Source organism: Lutra lutra, chromosome 4, assembly GCF_902655055.1.
Source record: "Lutra lutra chromosome 4, mLutLut1.2, whole genome shotgun sequence".
NCBI lineage: Eukaryota > Metazoa > Chordata > Mammalia > Carnivora > Mustelidae > Lutra > Lutra lutra.
In genome coordinates this window covers 57,357,693-57,377,572 of record NC_062281.1, presented here as the reverse complement: position 1 = coordinate 57,377,572, position 19,880 = coordinate 57,357,693, and the positions used below count along the sequence as shown (strand labels likewise).

The window sequence follows — 19,880 nt, the reverse complement described above, 5'->3', positions numbered from 1 at the left end:
AAAGAGCTATGCTCAAAAAATAGACTATTTCCCAGAGTAATTTATTAAGAAAAGACTAATTTCAAAGCTATTTAAAATCCTCAAGAGCACAGAAAAAAAGAAGAGAGCTTCCAACTTTTTTGTGAAGGTGACAAACAGTGATAAAACACACATTCCATCTGCTACATAGCCCCCTGCCAGCCCCCCAAAAACAAACAAACAAACAAACAAATAAAGATAAAGAGAAATCCAGACCAATCTTACCCATAAATATTAATTTAGAAAAACATTAAATGAAATTTAGCAAACATTATTCAGAAACATAGCAATCAAGACAGGGTTTTATTCCACATATGCACCTGTCCTGCTATCCCCGACCATGACTGCTCTAGTCCCAACATTCACAACATTTTGGCATTTAAATACTATTTGTTGATACTTGATGTTTATTCACTGCTAGTCATGAGTGTTTAAAGTACCCTAAACTACCCAGGTAACTCATTGGTGTCTTGAATCATTGTCTGTCTTCAGTAAATGACTTCATAGTAAATGGCTGACTCTCTGATTCTTTTGAGAAGTCTCAGGACTGTCCAGTGCTATATTCTCCTTTGCATTTTATATTACAGTTCACCTCAGCTTTGTTTTGTGTTTGTCAGAAGCAATGGACATTTCCCTGGAACAGAAATAATTGTTATGTCCTTCAGTTCTACACTATTTATTTTTGTATATAATTTATTTAACCAATTAGATATAAAGTGGTAGTTTTGCATTAAACATAAACTCAAAAAATCAATATAATATTAAATGTAACCTTTTTTTTTCAAATTTTAAGAGTAAACAGACAAAAAAAAAAACAAAAAACAAAAAACCCAGAAAAACCCAAAACCTCATTCAATGAGTGGTCATCTCCAGAATAGGATATATTAAAGCTAGTACATTTAGAGGAGAAAACTGCCAATCTTCATCTCTCTTACCTTAACCCATATCTAACACTTATATATCTCCCTTTCTATAGGGCTATTATCTAACTATTTCCTTGAATTTTTTTAAAATCCTACTCTCATATAAGAGTTAAAAAGTGGTTCTGGTAAGTTATACGTTCAGATTCCTTTCAGAGGACAATGGACAGTATCTGATTATCTCATGAATGGAGGTAAATGCCTGTCCTGCTCAGTAGAAAAGTACCACAGCATTGGACCAGTATATCATGGTAAGTGAGTATATCATGGTAGTAAGAAGAGTATAATACATGGCTTTTAGATGCATTTTCTGTTCTTATTGAAAGAAGTGAAACTAGAATCGGTGCTATGGAAAGGCACTAAAAACACGGTAGTTCTCTCTGGGCCTTGCCTGGACTAGCAGAAAGAGGTCTAGAGTACATGGAAGCCAAGGTGTTGGGAAAGCAGCTCATTAATGATGGGCTGCCTAGAGAGATGGAAGGACACAGCGGCTTCAGAGCAGTGAAGCTGCAAGTCCAGACTTAGAGGAATTCACATACCTGAATTCTGGAACAGTCAAACCAGCTTGAGGCCATCTATCACCATAGCAGTTAGTGGCCGCGGAGGCTGTTTGAAACCTAGATTTCCTGGAGAGAGTACAAGACGAGAGTGACTATATCACAGAGCTTCTGACCCTGAGATCCAATAAGTAGATGTTCATAAAGCAAGGATCAAGAGGTTTGGTTCTCCCTGGGCATTTGGCTCCGAGGGTGAACAGGCATTCATTAGAGAGATAAGGCTCAAGTTTGAGAGATAAGTCTTAAGTATTAGCAAGTGCCTCTCTGAGGTCTCCTAACACAAAAACAGCAGGCCACCCACCACAGTGGAGAGGGCTCAGAGAAGGCACAGCTGCGGCCGTCTTAGAAGGCTAGGACCAAGGAAGAGTATTATTGTCAATGTTATTGATTCCAACAAAAAAAATATACTAGGTGAGATAATGTTAAACACTCATTCTCCCTATTCCTAAATAGATGATTTGCTTGTTTTTGATGGATTTGAGCAATATTTCATTTCTAGTGTCTCTAAAGAATTAGTATGCAAATTTTAAAGTTTATATTTTGAAAAACTTGAGAGCTAGAAAGGATTGTAGAGATAATATATTCTGTTACATACCCACAAAAACCATTTCCAAATGAGAAATGTGACACTCTGGGAGATTTTCTAACTTGCCTACAGTTATGAGTGGTAATGAAAGAATTAATACTCACATTGCTGATTCCTAGCACAAGCTTAGTTTCATTTTTATGCAATATAGAATACTTCTGCTAATAAAGAGTTAATATGCTAAATAAAATTTCAAGTTTATTTCTGTTTTTTAAAACCTTAACAACTAATGGTTTGCTAATTTAACCTGGCAAGAGCATACATTCTTTAAAGAAAAAAAGAAAAAGCTGCTTATGGATATAGATCATCGATACTGACAGCTTTTATGTGATTATATAAAATATATATAATGCCACCATATTGCATTGCATATTTAGGGATCTATGTCTACCTAGATAGATAAATGGATAGAAAGATGTACAGATAGAGATGGATATATGTAGCTTTATATGTAAGCAAATGTGTGTAGGGAATATATGCATACATACATATAAATATACATATGGAGTTAGTATATAGCTCTCCTTGAACATATAATTTGTGATTATATAATAAGCCCGATTTCTTTGGAGCTGCTCAGCTATAGCTACCTTTACCTACTGGCTAAGCAGTTCCAAACCCATACAGATAGTGCTTCCAAACCCATACAGAAAGATCATATCATGCACGGGGACACCTGGGTGGCTCAGTGGGTTGAGCCTCTGCCTTAGGCTCAGGTCATGATCTCAGGGTCCTGGAATCGGGCCCTGCATCGGGCTCTCTACTTAGCAGGGAGCCTGCTTCCCCCTGCCTCTCTGCCTACTTGTGATCTCTGTCTGTCAAATAAATAAATAAAATCTTAAAAAAAATCATATTATACTGGAAGTAACATCAAACACTGCTCGATGTAAATTTTTCAAATCTAAAAGTCTCAGGGTATCTTTCTTATCTACAATGAAAATCTTGTTCCTTGCCTGCTTATGGGTGAATCCATTCATATTATTAAATCAACTTTTTAAAGAAATATATGTGTAGACAGGGATAGAAAAGATAGAAAAATCCTTTTCTAGGAACATGAGAAAGGGAATGTCATTTGATTATTTTTTTAACTCAAAGTTTTTTTTGTTTGTTTTTTTAAGATTTTATTTCTTTATTTGCTACAGAGTGGGAGAGACCGTAAAAGAAAGCACAAGCAGGGGGAGCAGTAGAGGGAGAAGGAGAAGAAGGCTCCCTGCTGAGCAGGGTGCTTGATGTGGGTCTTGATCCCAGGACCCCAGGATCATGACCTGAGCTGAAGGCAGATGCTTAACCAACTGAGCCACCCAGGAGCCCTCCATTTGATTCTTGATAGGAGGTGAGAATTCTCACAGAGGGCAGAGAATTTGGAATTTCTAAAGCTGTCAAAGATATAATATGAGATTATATTCCATATCTCCCTACTCAGCATGATGGTTGAGAAAATGACAGCTTTACTGTTCACACTGCCTTTATGACAAAGAATATTTTATTATAATAAATATTTTATTATAATATAAACAAATAAAGACTGGTAAATTGTTTCCTTATACATGTTACCCAAGAGTTGAGCAATTTGAATGCTTGTCTCAACTACTTAGCAACCTACTTTTCCTATTAAGCATTTTTAAAATTTTTATTTTATTTTCAGAACACTTAACATGAGATCTTAGCATAGTTTTTTGCTTGTTTGTAAGAGAGAGAGAGAGAGAGAAAAGGGCAGAGGGAAAGGGAGAGAGAGACTTCTAAGTAGGCCCCATACCCAGCATGGAGCCTGATACAGGGTTCGGTCTCTAACTCTGAGATCATGACCTGAGCCAAAATCAGGAGTTGGACACTTAACTGAGTCACCCAGGCATCCCAGCATAATGTTCCTGTGATGTATTAATTCATTTATTTTTATATTTTAATTTTTTATTTAATTATCTTCTTAGGCTTTGGAACAACACAGTGCTTGGTGTGTAATGTATAAAGTAAGACTGAATATGTGTTGAGTAAAAATATATAATTACTAAAGTACATTACTTAATGAATATGAAATTAACCAAGTTAGAAACAAGGCAACTTTTTAACTTATTTTCTTTTTAGAAATCACTCTTTTTTCTAGGCCTTATTTATGATCAGAAGTCTGGGGTTAGATCACAATAAAACTGCTTTCTGTGGTTCTTAATCCTACAACTTCACCAAATGTCCTAATGGAAAAATATAATAATAATATAACCAAAGAATATCTTAAAATAATAACTTTAAGAGACCTCCAGTTTGGGCTGAAATAAAATAGCCTTTCCTCCAGTCTTCCTCCTCATTGCTTAAAAACTTGAACATAATACAACGAGTCAGCACAGGAAGACTGAAATATACAAAGAAAGAGATGGACTAAGGACCATGGAATTGAAGAATGAAAATATAACAAATTCCCTTGGCAACATTCCCTTGAAAAAATTCCTTTTTGTTTGTTTGTTTTGCCTTGCTATATGGCCAGTACGAAGAACCAGGACTTGCAAACTGGAACCACCAAAAGATGCAGACAAAGAAGATCTAAGAAAAGTCTGCTCCATCTAGCCAAAGGAGAAGAAAATGGATAGCCAGGTAGATTAGTGAACAATATCTGCTTTATTCCATTTAAATACCCATGGAAAAACTCTTCCCTCTGCCCCCTAGTATCAGGAGGATTGAACACAGTGCCAGATTTCCACCCCACCCCTGGTAGCAACAGATACTGCTCTGATTACCCCACCAGATTGTTCTTAGTTGGACCAAGCAAAGAGCTGAACTTTCATCAACAAGGCAGCAAGAAGATAGTATATGGCAGGTCAAGTTGGTGCCAATCAGTATCCTGCTTCTTCATTTTTCCCAGTGTCCGCGAGACCCAGGGAGGCATCCACTGCCCTCCACCCCGTCAGCGATGAGACAGCATGAGGTGGTATGAGGTAGTGCTAGTGGGCACTCTGCTTTCCTTAGTGGGGATCACAAGGGAGCTGAGTTTCTATACGCATTCAGCAGCAAGAAGGTAATGCAATGCCATGCTCTATTTTTTTCAGGAATAGGGTCAATAGGGCCCAGTAGGAAGATGAACATCCATATATGGTTTCATTACTCCTAGACCTGTGTGCTACAGCTAAACAGGCTGACAGTTGGCTGAAAAAGAAGGTTAAATAGGCCCAGGATCTTACAACATATCCTATATACCTAGAACAGAATCAAAAATCAAAAATCATCCCGTGAAGCAAAACAATTTTGGCTTGAATGAGAAAAGACAATCAGTAGATGTCAGTACTGATAATCCAATTCAGATACTGGAGTTATTTGGCAAAGTTTTGAAAGTAGCAATCATAAATTTGCTTCAGGGAGCAATGATGAACTCTTGTATAATAAATGAAAAAAAAATAGAAAAATCTCAGCAAAAAATGGAATGTATTTTAAAAAAAAAGTGAAAGTATGGAACTTGTAGAAAGGTAATTTTTTTTTTTTTTTTTGTAAACATGAAATAAAATATACTGGACCAGATTGGTTATGACAGATTGGAGATGACAGAGGAAAGAATCATGAACTTAATGATAGGACAATAGAAATTACCTAATCTGGGTGTCTGAGTCAGTTGAGCATGCGACTCTTGATTTCAAGTAAGGTTGTGATCTCAGGGTCCTGGGATTGAGCCCTCCATCAGTCTCCATGATCAGCAGGGAGTCTGCTTGAGGATTCTCTCTCTCCCTCCCTCTGCCCCTCCCCCACTCACATATACACACTTGCTCTCTCTCCCAAATAAATAAATAGATCTTAAAAAAAAAAGAAAAAAAAAAAGAAATTACTTAGTCTGAACAGTAAACACGTAAAGAGCTTTAGTGACCAATAGACCAATATCAAAAGAACTAGCATTCATGTTGTCAGAATTCCAGAGGAGAGGAAAAAAAGAGCATGGAGCTGAAAAATTACTCAAAGAAACAATAGCTGAAATTTTCAAAATTTGGTTAAGTGCCTAAATGATTTAGATTCAAGATGCTGAGTAAAATCCAAGCAGAATGAACCCAAAGGAATCCATATTAAGTAAGTAAAATCCATAGTAAGTAAGTAAACTTCTGGAAACCAAAAGCAAAGAAAAATAATGAATGCAGCTAGAAAGAAATGGCATATCCTAGATATCTAGAGGAATCTAGGATTCCCCAAAGGAAAACAAAGGTTTGAATAACAACAGATTTCTGATCTGTAACTATGGAGTCAGATGGAAGTACACATGATTTTTCAAGTGCTCAAAGAAAAGAGCTATTAGTTCTGAAGTCTATAGTCAGCAAAAATATCTTCAGTAATGAATTCACTCTCAGATGCAGAAAAACTAAGAATTTGTCCCCAGCCTTCCTACCCTTAAAGAATGGTTAAAGAAATTCTTCAGAAAGAAAAGAAAATAGTAATTTTCACTTTTTATCTGTATATCATCACTGAATCACTTACAGGTTTATCAGTCTAACATTGTCCTAATGTTCATTCATGGGAGTTCATTATGTATTTATTCAGTCATTCACTTATCTACCATATATCAGGCACAGGTTTATAAGACCTTGCCAGACACTAAGGTAAGTACATAGAATACATTGCTGAATATGATAAAGTGCCCACACACAATTTGGTGAGAAAAGTTCACATTAGACAAGTAAGGAGACAAATGCATGTGTATTTACAATTATTTTAAATCCTGAAATTTATATGAATCCTGAAATGTGAAAATGTATAGGACTCATGAGAATATATGTCCTGAAATGTGAAAATGTATAGGACTCATGAGGATATATGTCAAAGGAGCCTTCCCTCTTCTAGTGGATCAGGTGCAGAGGGCTTTCTGAGAACACGTGATATTGAAGATGATATTGAGAAAGAAAAGAGATAACGGGATCAGAGGTGGTGGAAGGAAGGAAGGGTGGAGGAAGAGCTTTCAAGATCAAGGGACAGCATACACTTGATCCTGGCAAGGGAAAGAAGGAAGTTAGGGCTTTCTAAGAACTGAACAAAAACTAGCAAAACTGGAATTCAGTGTGTAATAGGGAAAAATGAAACTTTTGGGACTGACAGAGCCTGAAAGCCATGTGGCCATTTTAAGTACTGAACTTTATGTATGAACAACATGAAGCTTCGAGTGTTTTAAATGGGAGGGTATTATTATCAAACTGCTGGCTCTTCTTAATGCTTCCTACAGCCACTTCTTTGTCTCAGTAAACACAGTTGGGTAACGTGGTGATTCTTGTTCATAGGGATTCCCCCTGAGAGCAGTTACCACGAGTTTCTTCTTTTTGTGGTAGTAGCAACTGCTGGCACCAAATGTTTCTAGTGAGTTTTTAGTGACTTACACCTTCGTCATCAACTTATTGCCCATTTTCTGGAGAATAATTCAATTGTTTATTGCTTTTTCAGCACCTTATCTATAGAACTTCTTTAGGATTCTAACTTTTTTTTTTAAGTTAAATGAAATTAATGGAATTACATTTAGAATAGCACCTGTTACAGAAATGCAGAACAGACATCAATTTAAGTTAGTATTTACAGCTTACACAAAACGTCTCCCAAACCTACTGAAACTGCCCCATGGAAGCAAGACTGAGTAACACCACTTATGGATTAGATTTCAGTGTTTCCACCAGCCGTATGTCCATAGATACATCTGTCCTGAGAGAAGGAGCAGGAATCTGTGTACTTTCCCAGCTCAAGCTGATTGTTGTATGCTAGCCTTCTTAAGGGCTTTTAATGAAAATTCTTCTAGTAGTTTGTGGATTTATTTAATATGTCCAAACTTAATTTCTATGTACATTGTCTGGCCCCATCTCTTCCTCTGTCATCTGTAGAAGGCTCATGGACATGTACGTAAACTGATCCCTATGAAGAGCTCTGAGTATATCATGTAGTTCCTTATGCCAGATGGGCAGACTCCACCCTACAGAAGCCAACAGAAGCCAAATGAATCAACCTGTACAACAACAAAATGTCTATTTTGTTTATTTATTGATAGTGTGTTCTCAGAACCTCTCATAAGGAAAGTAGGTCAGGCAGATCACTCAAGTGTAACTTACTAGCCACGATTAAGAAGGAGCAGCTAGGGGTGCCTGGGTGGCTCAGTCGGTCCTTCGGAGCAGGTCATGAGACCAAGGTCCCAGAATCAAGCTCCACATACAGCTCACTGCTCAAGAGGGAGCCTACTTCTCCCTCTTCCTCTGCCTGCTGCTTCCCCTGCTTGAGCTTTCTTTGTCAAACAAATAAATAAAATCTTAAAAAAAAAAAAAAGATCAGCTAGGTGTTGACACCTTTGTGTGTGTGTGTGTTGTGTATGTGTCGATATTCTGCCCTTTTCATATCTTAACCTCATTCTTATTGACCTATGTTCTTTTCTTCGCAGGACTCCATCACAACTGTACTCACATACTTACATAGAATCTATTGCTGTCTCTCTCCGTTCTAAATACTATACTGTCCTCTATATTACTACATCTGGCTTGAGAACCAAATTCTGACCTGATAGTTTTATTGGCCTATATCTATCCCTTAACATCTGACCACTAGATTAAATCAGTGTGGTATTAGCATCTACTTACCAGTCTTAAACCTCCAAGTAACTTGTAAGTTATTTGGAGAGTAAGTTCTAGAACTTTCCATTTGAAAATAAGTACAAAATAATTATGGCACTTCCACTCTATCAAAAGTAATTTTTTATTAAATTATGATTATTTCTTGGTAATCTGACAAGTTGTTTTTTTTAATGTATTTATTTGACAGTCAGAGATCACAAGTAGGCAGAGAGGCAGGCAGAAAGAGAGGGGGAGGCAGGCTCCCTGCTGAGCAGAGAGCCCAATGCAGGGCTCGATCCCAGGACCCTGAGATCATGACCTGAGCTGAAGGCAGAGGCTTAACCCACTGAGCCACCCAGGTTCTCCCTGACAAGTTTGTTTCTTTAAAAAAGTCCATAGACTTCCCTTAATGGACTTGTTGTTTCATAGTAAGGAAACATTTAAACATAGTAAGGAAACATTTAAACACATGATTCAGAAAAATAATGAGATTTTAATATACAGTAATTTTTATACGTGGTGGCTCTATAATAATTTTCCTAATTCCTTAAATTGAAATATACTTTTAAGGTAAAAAAATAATAACTCAGTATAAAATAGTAATTGCTCTTTCCTTAAGTTTGTACTGTGTCAGAAATATACCAAATATATTATTTCTTTTTATCTTAACAGCATCTCTGGGAAAGAGATGTTACATGCTCATTTTAAAGTGAGCAAACTGAGACTCAGAGAGGTTTAGTAGTTTAAGTTTATGTACTTAATAAGTGGTGCAGCTTTGATGGAAACTTAAGCTGCCTTGGAAACCCAGTTCTGAGTTCTTGTTCAATATGCTGAGATGTTGGTTTTTGGCATAAAAAACACTTTGACTATTTTATATTACAATTAAAAAAAAAAAAACACTGACAGAAATTCCATTGAGTATTAGTACTGTTTAAGATTATAGTCACACACCCTGAATTTTATTTGAAAACATACAAAGAATAACACTTTTAAACTTCTAAACATACCTGGCTATGAATTTTTCCATTTTGCTTTTAAAAGGCTTATATGTTCTTTGGCATAAATATGATCAATCATCATGATTGTTCCTCAGAATTAAGTAGTCATTTATTCCCATAATATTCATTATATGTTTAAGAAATACCATATATAATAGCTGTAACTATCCTTTTTAACCTTCTCATTTTCTAGATTTTGGAAATTATGAGTAATTTATAATTTTATTTTTTACTATATGAATTCCAAATTAGTGAATCAGGTTTTGCAATACAGTCTCTTTAAGGATATTGTTCTCCAAAAACAGGAATTTGGTGTGTATTTAATGTGTAATTATCCCTATTACTATAGTTGCTGAAGATATCAGTTCAATCCAACATGCAGTTTGAGCAACCCTTATATGCTAGAGCAGAGCAAGGACAACTGAATAAAAACAAATAATATAGTCCCTGGCCTCAATCAAGTAATGGCTTAATTCTGGCACATTGTGTAGACTAACAGCTACAGACAGGGGTTATTTTGAATCTCAACAATCAATAATGATCAGCTAAGCTCCTGATGATAGGACTGGTTAAAATTCTAATTTTCTGATTTCATTACATACTAAGCAACAGCAGGTTTCAACTAGGACTCTTTGTGAAATGAGATTCAGAGGAAACCCTACTTTGTCAGTACTTAATGACACTTGGTACTCACGGCCTACCATCTAATATTTCTTGATTTTAACTTATATTTTTGGTGTTTTCTGCCTACAGTCTAACATCCTAAGATTCCATCCTATAAGCTTTTTGCTAACTGCCTATAGTCAGTTTTCCTGAACCTACTTTATGGCACACAGAATGACGGCTTGCAGTGTAGTATTCCCAGTTCTTCAGATCCCCTTGAATTATTCTCTGCTATTATGCGTATTTTCATCTCTACTTATGGACTGATCAACAACCCAGTCACAATGTGAATAATGTGGCCAAGTTTTAATCATGACTGCATTTGTGGTTCTGAGAAAATCCCCCACAGATTTGTTATTTACTGTTTTAAAGCAAGTTTTGAGGATGGAAGACCAGGCACTTAACTAAGCTCACTTAAAAATATATATATATATATTGACTTGTTAGAGAGAAAGAACAAGCAGGGGGAGGGGCAGAAGGAAAGGGGGAATGAGAAACAGACTCCCTGTTGAGCAGAGAGCCTGATGCAGGGCTCAATTTCCGGACACTGAGATCATGACCTGAGTTGAAGGCACTTAACTGACTGAGCCATCCAGGCGCCCCACACAATTTTTTATTTAAAAGTCAGTTTATTAACAGGGTGCCTGGGTGACTCAGTTCATTAAAGGTGACTCTTGATTTCAGCTCAGGTCATGATGTCGCAGTCATGGCATCCCACTGTATTGTGCTCCATGCTCATCAGGGAATCTGCTTGAGACTCTCTCCCTCTGCCCCTTCCCCCACTTGCATCCTGTCTCTCTCTCTCTCTCTCTCTCTAAAATAAATAAACAAATCTTTATAAAAAATCAAGTTTATTAACTCATTGTGTATCATAAAGCTCAAATCTCTCAAAAATAATGGTATAGTAGAAAGAGCAAAAAATTTGGAAATGCTTTACATTTGTAATAAGGATGAAATGAGAAAATTTATATGAAATTTTTTTGTAAAATGCAATAAAAATTTTAAAGTAATTAAGTACCTGGTAATTAATTATAAAAATCAAATTGACTAAGAAATCAAATTGACTAAGCATATCAGAATAAATCTTAGGAGAAGTACTGTGATTACATAAAACAGGTATGTAGAAGTCCTGCTTTTAGACTTGTTACAAAAATATTATAGCCTCTTGATTCCTTAAGATGTCTCAACAGTATTTGTGAAACTACCCCAGGGCTGAGATAATTGGTTCCACTTTGCTATTCCTCAGTTTCTACATTTACATTAACTGTACTACCAGAGTGACATGCTTGTTTATTTTTTTTCTAAGTAGATCTATAATAATATTTAGAGAATATAATGGACAGAATATATCTGGTACCATGAACATTAATTTCTCATTTTAACCATGATCTTAAATGCAATGCAAACATTGATGGAAGTTTAAGAATATGTGTGGATCACAGAGGAACAAAAAGCAGCAATAACTAATATATTTGACCGATACGTAGGGGAGAAAGCTGTTCTTGCAATTGAAATGCTAGAAAAGAGCTTGAAGTAATTGCATTTGGATGTAATAGCTACCCAACAGAAACACAAAGTGGAACTTGCTCAGCTAGAACAGCAGATAACACAGCTTGAAAGCGACTTTGCAGCCACCAGGAAACTTTGTATTTAGAAGATCAGCTACACCCTTGAAATTGTGAGAACAGGGAAAGAGATACCTGTTCAACAATCACATTGCTTTTGATAAGGAGAGAGAACTGGAAACATACTGCTTCGTAGATTTTTTTTCCGAATTATTGAGAAATATCTATTTTAAAATATGTTTTACCTTGAGTTTTGTGAATTCATATTTTTTCATCGTTTGTCTCTAAATCCAATGCACACCTTAAGTGTTGGTGACAGAAATGCCATCAAGTTTCATTAAGATAGAAATTAAAACTGAGTAAGACTAGTATTTATTAGCTTATGCCTGTAGATGGCTGGAAGATAAATCTGCCAAAATTATAAATGTAAATCCTTCCATATTCACTTTGTGTTTCAGAGGAAATGCAAAGGACACATTTTTCCCAGTGAGAAAAATGACACATGTTTGACAGGTGAAATTAACACCATGTATCCAATTCAGTTCAATAGGTGCTTATTATAGCAAATGGCATATAAGACTGTGTTAAATGCTGGCAACATATAGATGGATAAGTATCTACATGGAGCTTATATCCTGGTGGGAGTTCACAGAGTGGACCAGTGGATTCACAGGTTTCTACTATGTGGTTCACTGGAAAGTATAGTCCTTTTACAAGACCTATAATTAGTAGCATTCATTAAGTTTTCATTTTTAAAATGTTCACATGAACGTCAACTACTTGAAATCGAATCAACAAGTATGTATTCTCTATGTCCCAGAATTTTCCATTTTCTAATTGTTTCAACATATATTTCTAAAACATGAGCAGTGAATTCTTTTTTCTTAAGTTAAAAATGCTTCCTTTATTACATAAAACCAATACTGCTACTTCTAAGTTCAACTGTGTGCATCTCTATATTTTTCAAAGTGTTATGCCTGTGATGTTAAAGACAATCACTTCCAAGCATCGTGAGGTGGTGGCTTCCCATGGGTGTCATCCATTATCCCTGCTCCCCATTCCACATACAATCAACAAACTGCTCTAGGAAATTAGGAAGTTCTCCCAGGCCCCAGCATACATGTACACTTAGTGTTCTTCCACACCTTAATGTACCAGAAGCAACAAAATTCTGAAGGAGACACAGTTAAAGATGTGACAGGTGTCCCATCTTGTCAATAACTTTTTAAACTCATATTATTTTATAAAATAGAGCTTTCTTTTTGAATCCAGATATTTGTAGAACCTGCTCAGAATTGAGGAATGAAAGAATTAGCCATTGAGAGTTCGAGGACCTTTAAGTTTTCCATAGGAAAACCAACAAACAAAACAATGTAAGTTTTAGGTTTGTAAGAACTTTTGAAGTACTTCATTATCTAGAATTATTTAAAGACATCAACAATAATAATACTGAGTCCTTTCCCCCCCCCTTTTTTTTTTCCTTTTTGAGTCCAGTTTAACAATTCACTGGGGAAAAGCCATTTAAAATTGAGTGGACCTAAATCCATACCTTCCATTAATAATGACAGAAGTGATGGAATGTTGAATTATACATCTATAAGAAGATATCACATGCCATTTGCTAAGTTTTGGACACCTGAGAAAATATGTTAATATAAATAATTGTTGTGTTCAAATTATAGCCAAACATATCTGCAGGTTTTAAGCTGTCTAAAGTAATTCTACATTCTCAATGAATAATGTTTAACATTTGAACCAAAAACAGTTCGGCACGAATAATTAAAGGCTTAAGTTAAATACATAGACAGTCATTTAAATTTAGATCTGCAATAACATTTACTATTATTCTCCAAGGCTTTGACTGCTTGACAGAAACAAAGTACTCTGGGATTAATTTCAAGAAATGGTGCCAACTGTGCCGCAATTTGCTGTAATTAAGACATGAAAGAACACTAAATATTCAGATTAAAAGAAGCATGATGGAGCATGATAGAGAGTCAAGGTGTGGCAGGAAGCCAATAAAAAAACACAGCTAGGAATACCATATTGATGGATACAAAATCAGCACCAGTAAAGTTTAGTGCATTTTGCTTTAAAGAAGCACATTCGTTTATCATTTTGTTCTTTGATTATATTTAAAGTCTTTTCCCGCTCAGATTTAAAGCTGAGAGGTGGTGTGTTAAAAAGATAATAGAATTGAAAAAGAAAGTGACAAACATTGTGTTCTTATAAAGCTAATTAGTTTAAGTGGTGTGGAGAAGTCATTAGGAAGCTATCATAATTATCTTTATAGTGAAGGGATTTCCCTGTGTCACATTAGTTTGCTTTAGAGCTAAATGAAAGAGCTACATAGGTGTTAACTCAAAGAGATCAAATGCACTTTTTGTATTCATTAAATTTTTCTTCATATTTTAAAGAGAAAGAATTCATTTTGATCCAACTAGTCTCCTTTTTAATTCCCTAAGAATTATGGGAAATATTTTCTTCAGCTTTTGAACCTTTACGTATTGATTAACACTGCATTTAAGCTAATGGTGACTCTTCCTTCCAACTGACTTTTTTTTTTTTTTTTTTTTTAAAGAGAGTCCCTTTAAGGTTTTGATCCTAAAAGAGATGTGGATACTTGACCCAGTTGCTAATGAGGGGCTGTATAATCTCCAGTATCCTATAGCTCAAAATAGCAGGATGCAATATAAAAAGTACATCATAAGAGGCACTATTGGAATGCTTTTTGTCTTCACAGGCAATACGCAAAAGATAGGACTTTCTAAGAAAGTCAGAAGCTGGTCTCCTGCAGGCACAGGAAGCCATCAAAGTCAAAGTGGGTAAGGTGATGAGCCTCGACAGTGTGGTCAGGAGACTGAAAGCAAGCATCCAGGATACACCGGGAGGAAAGCATCGGAAAGAGCAATCTCTGTCATTAGATCAGGTCTGCAGCAGCCAGATGGGGACCTGCAGAATCTGCATAGAGCAGGGCTTTGTGAGAGAGTCCAGTGTCCCCCAAATTGTGAGCTTCACCAGAATATAATCTGTTCTAGCCTGATCAAAGAGAATTTCACATCACAGGTATGTGATTAGAAGCTCCAAATAGGAAATGTGGATCATTTTGGGCTTTGAGGTAGATGCTGCAAAGAGTCAGCATCTTCAAGAGAACCATAAAAACAAAACTGAGTTGTTTCTACACACAGAGATCTTTGCAGAAAATGTGTAATGTCTTTTGGATACAGAGTGTATATCTTAGCTCTTTTCCTGACGTTGCAAATCTTCATTTGGGGGAAAAAATGGCTTCATATAAAGGGTTTAATATACAGTGCTCATGAACAATTCAAGTTGATCCTCGGTCTACAATTTTACCATTCTAGTAAAAAAAGAAAAAAAAAAAACGTAGTTGCAGAGGCATCAAAGTATTTTACATCCACTGGTATTTATATAACTTAGTTAAGATATAAGTACAAGAATTTATTTCATAGCATAAATAATCAATATTGCTTATAATCTGTGATATATAATATTCGTACAACATTGAATCTCTCTGAAGTCCACATGTTCGTTAAGGATTTTTTTTGTTGTTCCATATAAACAAATAGTATGAAGCTGTGAGCATTATCATTATTACTTTTGAGCTTGTTTGTCTAAAGTTTGTACTGTAATACTTTTATGGATAGAATATTAATGAATTTACTGGGTACATAATAGACAGCGTTTGTCAACCCCTTAATTTTTCCTTCCACTATTCACAACATTGCCAGATACGTGTTTCTGGATAAAACCCCCTAGAGGTCTCCTGCAAATTCTTTTTCAATACAACCAGATCATTGCAGATAATTGTATTACACAGTGTATCGATCCAAAATCGTTGTGCACCGGAAACATCTGAAAAAACATGATTATAGCTTTCTGTTTATTGTTCCTACATCATATAAGCAGGCTTTTGTGTGAATCACCTGTAAAAAAGGCAAGGTGGAAACATCAGAGAAATTACCTCTTTACAAGAATCTATTGATCACTTTAAATCAAAGAAGTATGTTTGACATAAGATTACCTGCCAGTTTGAACATTAGGTACACTATGTTATAGCCTGGGGCAGCTGTAAGTCTGACAAAGGGATTGTAAATAAAGCATGCCGCTGCGAGCGCCTCTGGCTTGGGATCAACTCGGGCTCCAGTCCAAGGCATAGGTAAACTTAAAATAATTTACCCCCTTTAACCAGCACGTAATGAATTAGAGTAGACTCTTAGGAGAACCGTGAGGCATAAATCTCTTAGTCATTTCAAAATCGGCAAACTTCATAGAAAATTCACATCATGCATAGTTGACAAAAGGTCTTTTTTGTGTATGTGCCACAAGGTGACTCAAGCGGTCTTGAAGTCAATCTATTGGTACAAGTAGATTCTTCAAAAAAGAAACTTCCTGAAGTGTTCTTATATCCACAGCCATTTGTATGTGGCCCGATCGCTCGAAGTCCTTTTAACTTCAAGACCATTAACCTCTCAATTTCAATGTCTGAAAATTCTCCTCAAAACTCATCTAAAAGTTTTGGTATGGTTTCCTTTTTTCATAAGAAATGCATATTTTAAAGCTGAAAAAGCATAGAAAATGAAATACTTCACTCAAATTAGTTTTGCAACTGTATCAACAATGCTAAAAACATATCACTACAAAAATATCAATTGTTTTTATTTGAGTACATTTTTTATTGGTCAAGAACAGGGAAGGCTTGAAAGCCCTTACATATTTTTTAAGCTTGAAGGATTTTTTTTTTTTAAATTTTGAAAGCAAACTCATTGTAAGTCCTTTATTGGATCTTTCCCCCCACACTTAACATGTGTTGAAATTATTAAACATTTAACTCATTTGTTCAGAGAGATTTCGATGTATTTGGAATTTAATAAAGATGAGCTCTGGGTGATGCATTCTTCCTTGTTAAATATTTAGCTGTTTGCGTTAGCTCTGTGGTTTCCTGAGGCACAAATTTAAACTGTTAATATATAGCAGGTTTAAGCTATAAAAATAGTAGATGCTGTAATTTCTTCTGGGGCAAAACTGGTCATTTTGAACACTTGCAAGAAAACAAAGTGAACATGCATGCACATATTTATTAAAATATAAACAGTTGCTCAAAATCTATAAAGAGAAACTGAGAATCAGATATTCTTAGATCTAATTTATAAGGGAGACATCATTCAACTTCAAAGATGAATGATAAATACAGAATACTTATATAGAGTCTCTTCTTTATGAGGTTGCCTGTAAAAGATACCTCTGATGTAAGACCGTAATACCTTGGTTTCTAACTTTATTGAAGCTTAGTATAAACACCATTTTTTGGACATAAAATGAGAATCACTAAAAGGGAAGATGCTCTTTTTTTTAAATAAAAATATAGCCTTCTCCATTTCTGTTTATATTGATTTGGAGATCTTAAAAATATTTCTTTTTTTCTTCATTTTGGACTGCAAGATTGAAATGACTGATTACTATAAAATATCACGATCTTTAGTACAATAGATTATATATCCAGTGAAATTTAAAAAGATCCAAAAATGCCCTAGATAACATAATGCATATGAATATATATCCAAACATATGATTAAAGAAATAAAATTTTTAAAGACCACATTTACATTTGATGGCATGTATTTGAGGCAAATAGGAAAAAAAAAAACAGATAAATACTTTTATAAAGGGGAAATATTCTAACACAATGTACAGATATATATCTCTAGGAATACGGTCAACAAAGAACAAAGGAAAAATGTCTTTGTCTTAAATCACTTATTTTTTGAGAGCTTGAAGCATACTGCCCAAGTCTGCTTTGGTCTAATGAAAGAGTGCCATCTATTGGATGACCTTGGAAAAGTGCTTAAATTTCATAAATACTATACATGAAAATAAATCAGTGAAGAGCCATCATTTTGGCATAATTCATTCATAACATATCAGTCTTTGTCTACATTAATATGTATAAATATACCTGAGGCCTATGTTAAAGAAAAAAAATACTTCGTATTAATGTTATTCTGTTATAGCACACTTATGTAGCAACAGAAATCTCACAATTAAAGGCAGCAAATTGTTGTATGATTAAGGCACCTAATTTTTTAATTCAAATGTTTTATAAACTTGAGATGACGGCGATGCATCTTATATTCCTTCATACATACCTTTGTTTACTCATGCTTTAAATAAAGGAATCTGAAAACTGAATGCATGAGCTTGTATTTTGACAAGGGGGATCTGTTTAAATCTTCCTCAAAGTTGCATTGCATAAAATTTAAACCAAAAACAAAAGAAAAAAAAAACACACATTAGCCTGGTTTTTTAAAAGGCAAAGTTCTTGTTTTATCTTTCAGCCCAAGAACTTGCCAGTCAAGATGAAAAACTTCTTCTAATGGAATCCAGCTTGAAAGCTACTCAAGAGCAGCTAACTGAGCAAATAGCAGAAACAGTTCGCCAAGAACAGAACAGTAGAAAACCCCAGGCAGAGCTGAAGACAGTGACAGAAGGGATTATTGCTTCTGAAGAAGAAAAAAATGATTACAAGTGAGTTGCTTTTTAGTATTTCAGAAAGTTTTACTTTACATACTAAAATCAAGTCAATCCTTTGACTTTCGTTGCTAAATATTTAACTCTCTCTGTCTTGCAAAAGGTTCTGTGTAAATTGCTAGCTTGTTCAATAAATTGTTGGTTCCAAAATATATAAACTTTAAATTTGCATCATTTCCTAACTGAAATGGCACATGCTGAACATTATAACTGTCTTATTGTGATTCTAAATAATGATGTGGCCATCAACTTTCTTGTTAACTATCAAGAAATGTTCAAGGTAAGACGGAAGGAAAAAGAATACACTGTATTTCTGTAGCACCTATCTGCCAATGGCATTCTCATCTTTCTCCTTTTGGAGTCCAAAGGTTACATATGGCTCTTGTTGCCTTTCTTTTTTGTTAAAGTAGCAGCTCTAAGCAAGACACTATTAAATTGAGAGACCTTTAGAGGAGAATTTTTTGGTCAGACCATTGAGGCATGTAAGGAACTATGAAGAAAAGTAACAATGATCTCTGCTGTTTTGAAACATTCATGAGAATTGTTTCAGTGAAACACCTTCCAGTAGTTAATTTCTGTTTTCATCATCTAAATCTTTATGTAATTATTATGCTTACTACTATGTTTTCAGATTTTATCATTTACTTTTCAAACAAATGTTAGTTCTTTTTTGAGTGTTCTGACAATTAGGTCTTCTATCCTCTGTGCCTTTTGCTTGATTTTCTTAGTGTTTTCTTAAAAATAATTTTTTAAAAGTAGCATAGCCCAGATGAACTCCTCTCTCCCTCTCTTCCTCTCTCCCATCCCCCTTTCTCTTTCTCTCTCTGTTTGTCAAGAATTATACTTTACTCACCGAGCACTGGTTAAATTGAGTAATCACAGTTAGATAAAGCACACATACCTAAACTTTTTTTTTTTCTTCTCCTGTCACTCACACCTTTGAACACAATCCTGAGGCCAGAGCTAAAAAGGCATTTGATATTAATTCATCTTTGGAGGCCAGATTCTGAACTTTCATTACTTATTGCATATCTTGATATATCTATCAATAGGATTTGAAAATATTGCATATGACAAATGAAATTTTTTTGATTTATAGTTTATAAAGCTAACTAATAATGCTAAAATATAAAAGTAAAATTTTTGAAATTTATTCATAAGGAATTTATTTCTGTGTTTTAATCCTATGGTTTAGTATCAGAAGGCACTAGAAATAATTTTACAATGTAGGATGACATTTTATAGGCTTCTAAATAAAACTAAACACTCAGATAAATCCTGTTTGCTGTTAATGTACCTTCAGTCAGCTGCCAGAACTCAGACAACAAAAAAGCCACATTTAACAAATATTAAAGGTAGAAATTGGTACCAAGAATTAAAAGCATATTGGGCAAAGTTTCTTTGGGAATGGGTGCAGCAATGTACTATTGTTGTAAATATTATGGTCTTTTAAAAAGCTGAATTGTACTAAGGGAATAATATACTTAA

At 35.0% G+C, this 19,880-nt stretch overlaps 1 long non-coding RNA gene across 1 annotated transcript in view; it reads left to right on the top strand.

Annotated features, from left to right (window-relative positions):
* The first annotated feature begins 18,314 nt into the window (after positions 1-18,314).
* LOC125098426 (uncharacterized) overlaps positions 18,315-19,880 on the top strand; it is a 28,016-nt gene continuing 26,450 nt past the window's right edge. Inside the window, exon 1 of the long non-coding RNA XR_007126824.1 lies at positions 18,315-18,389. This is a non-coding gene — a long non-coding RNA (uncharacterized LOC125098426). The remainder of the gene's footprint in view (positions 18,390-19,880) is intronic.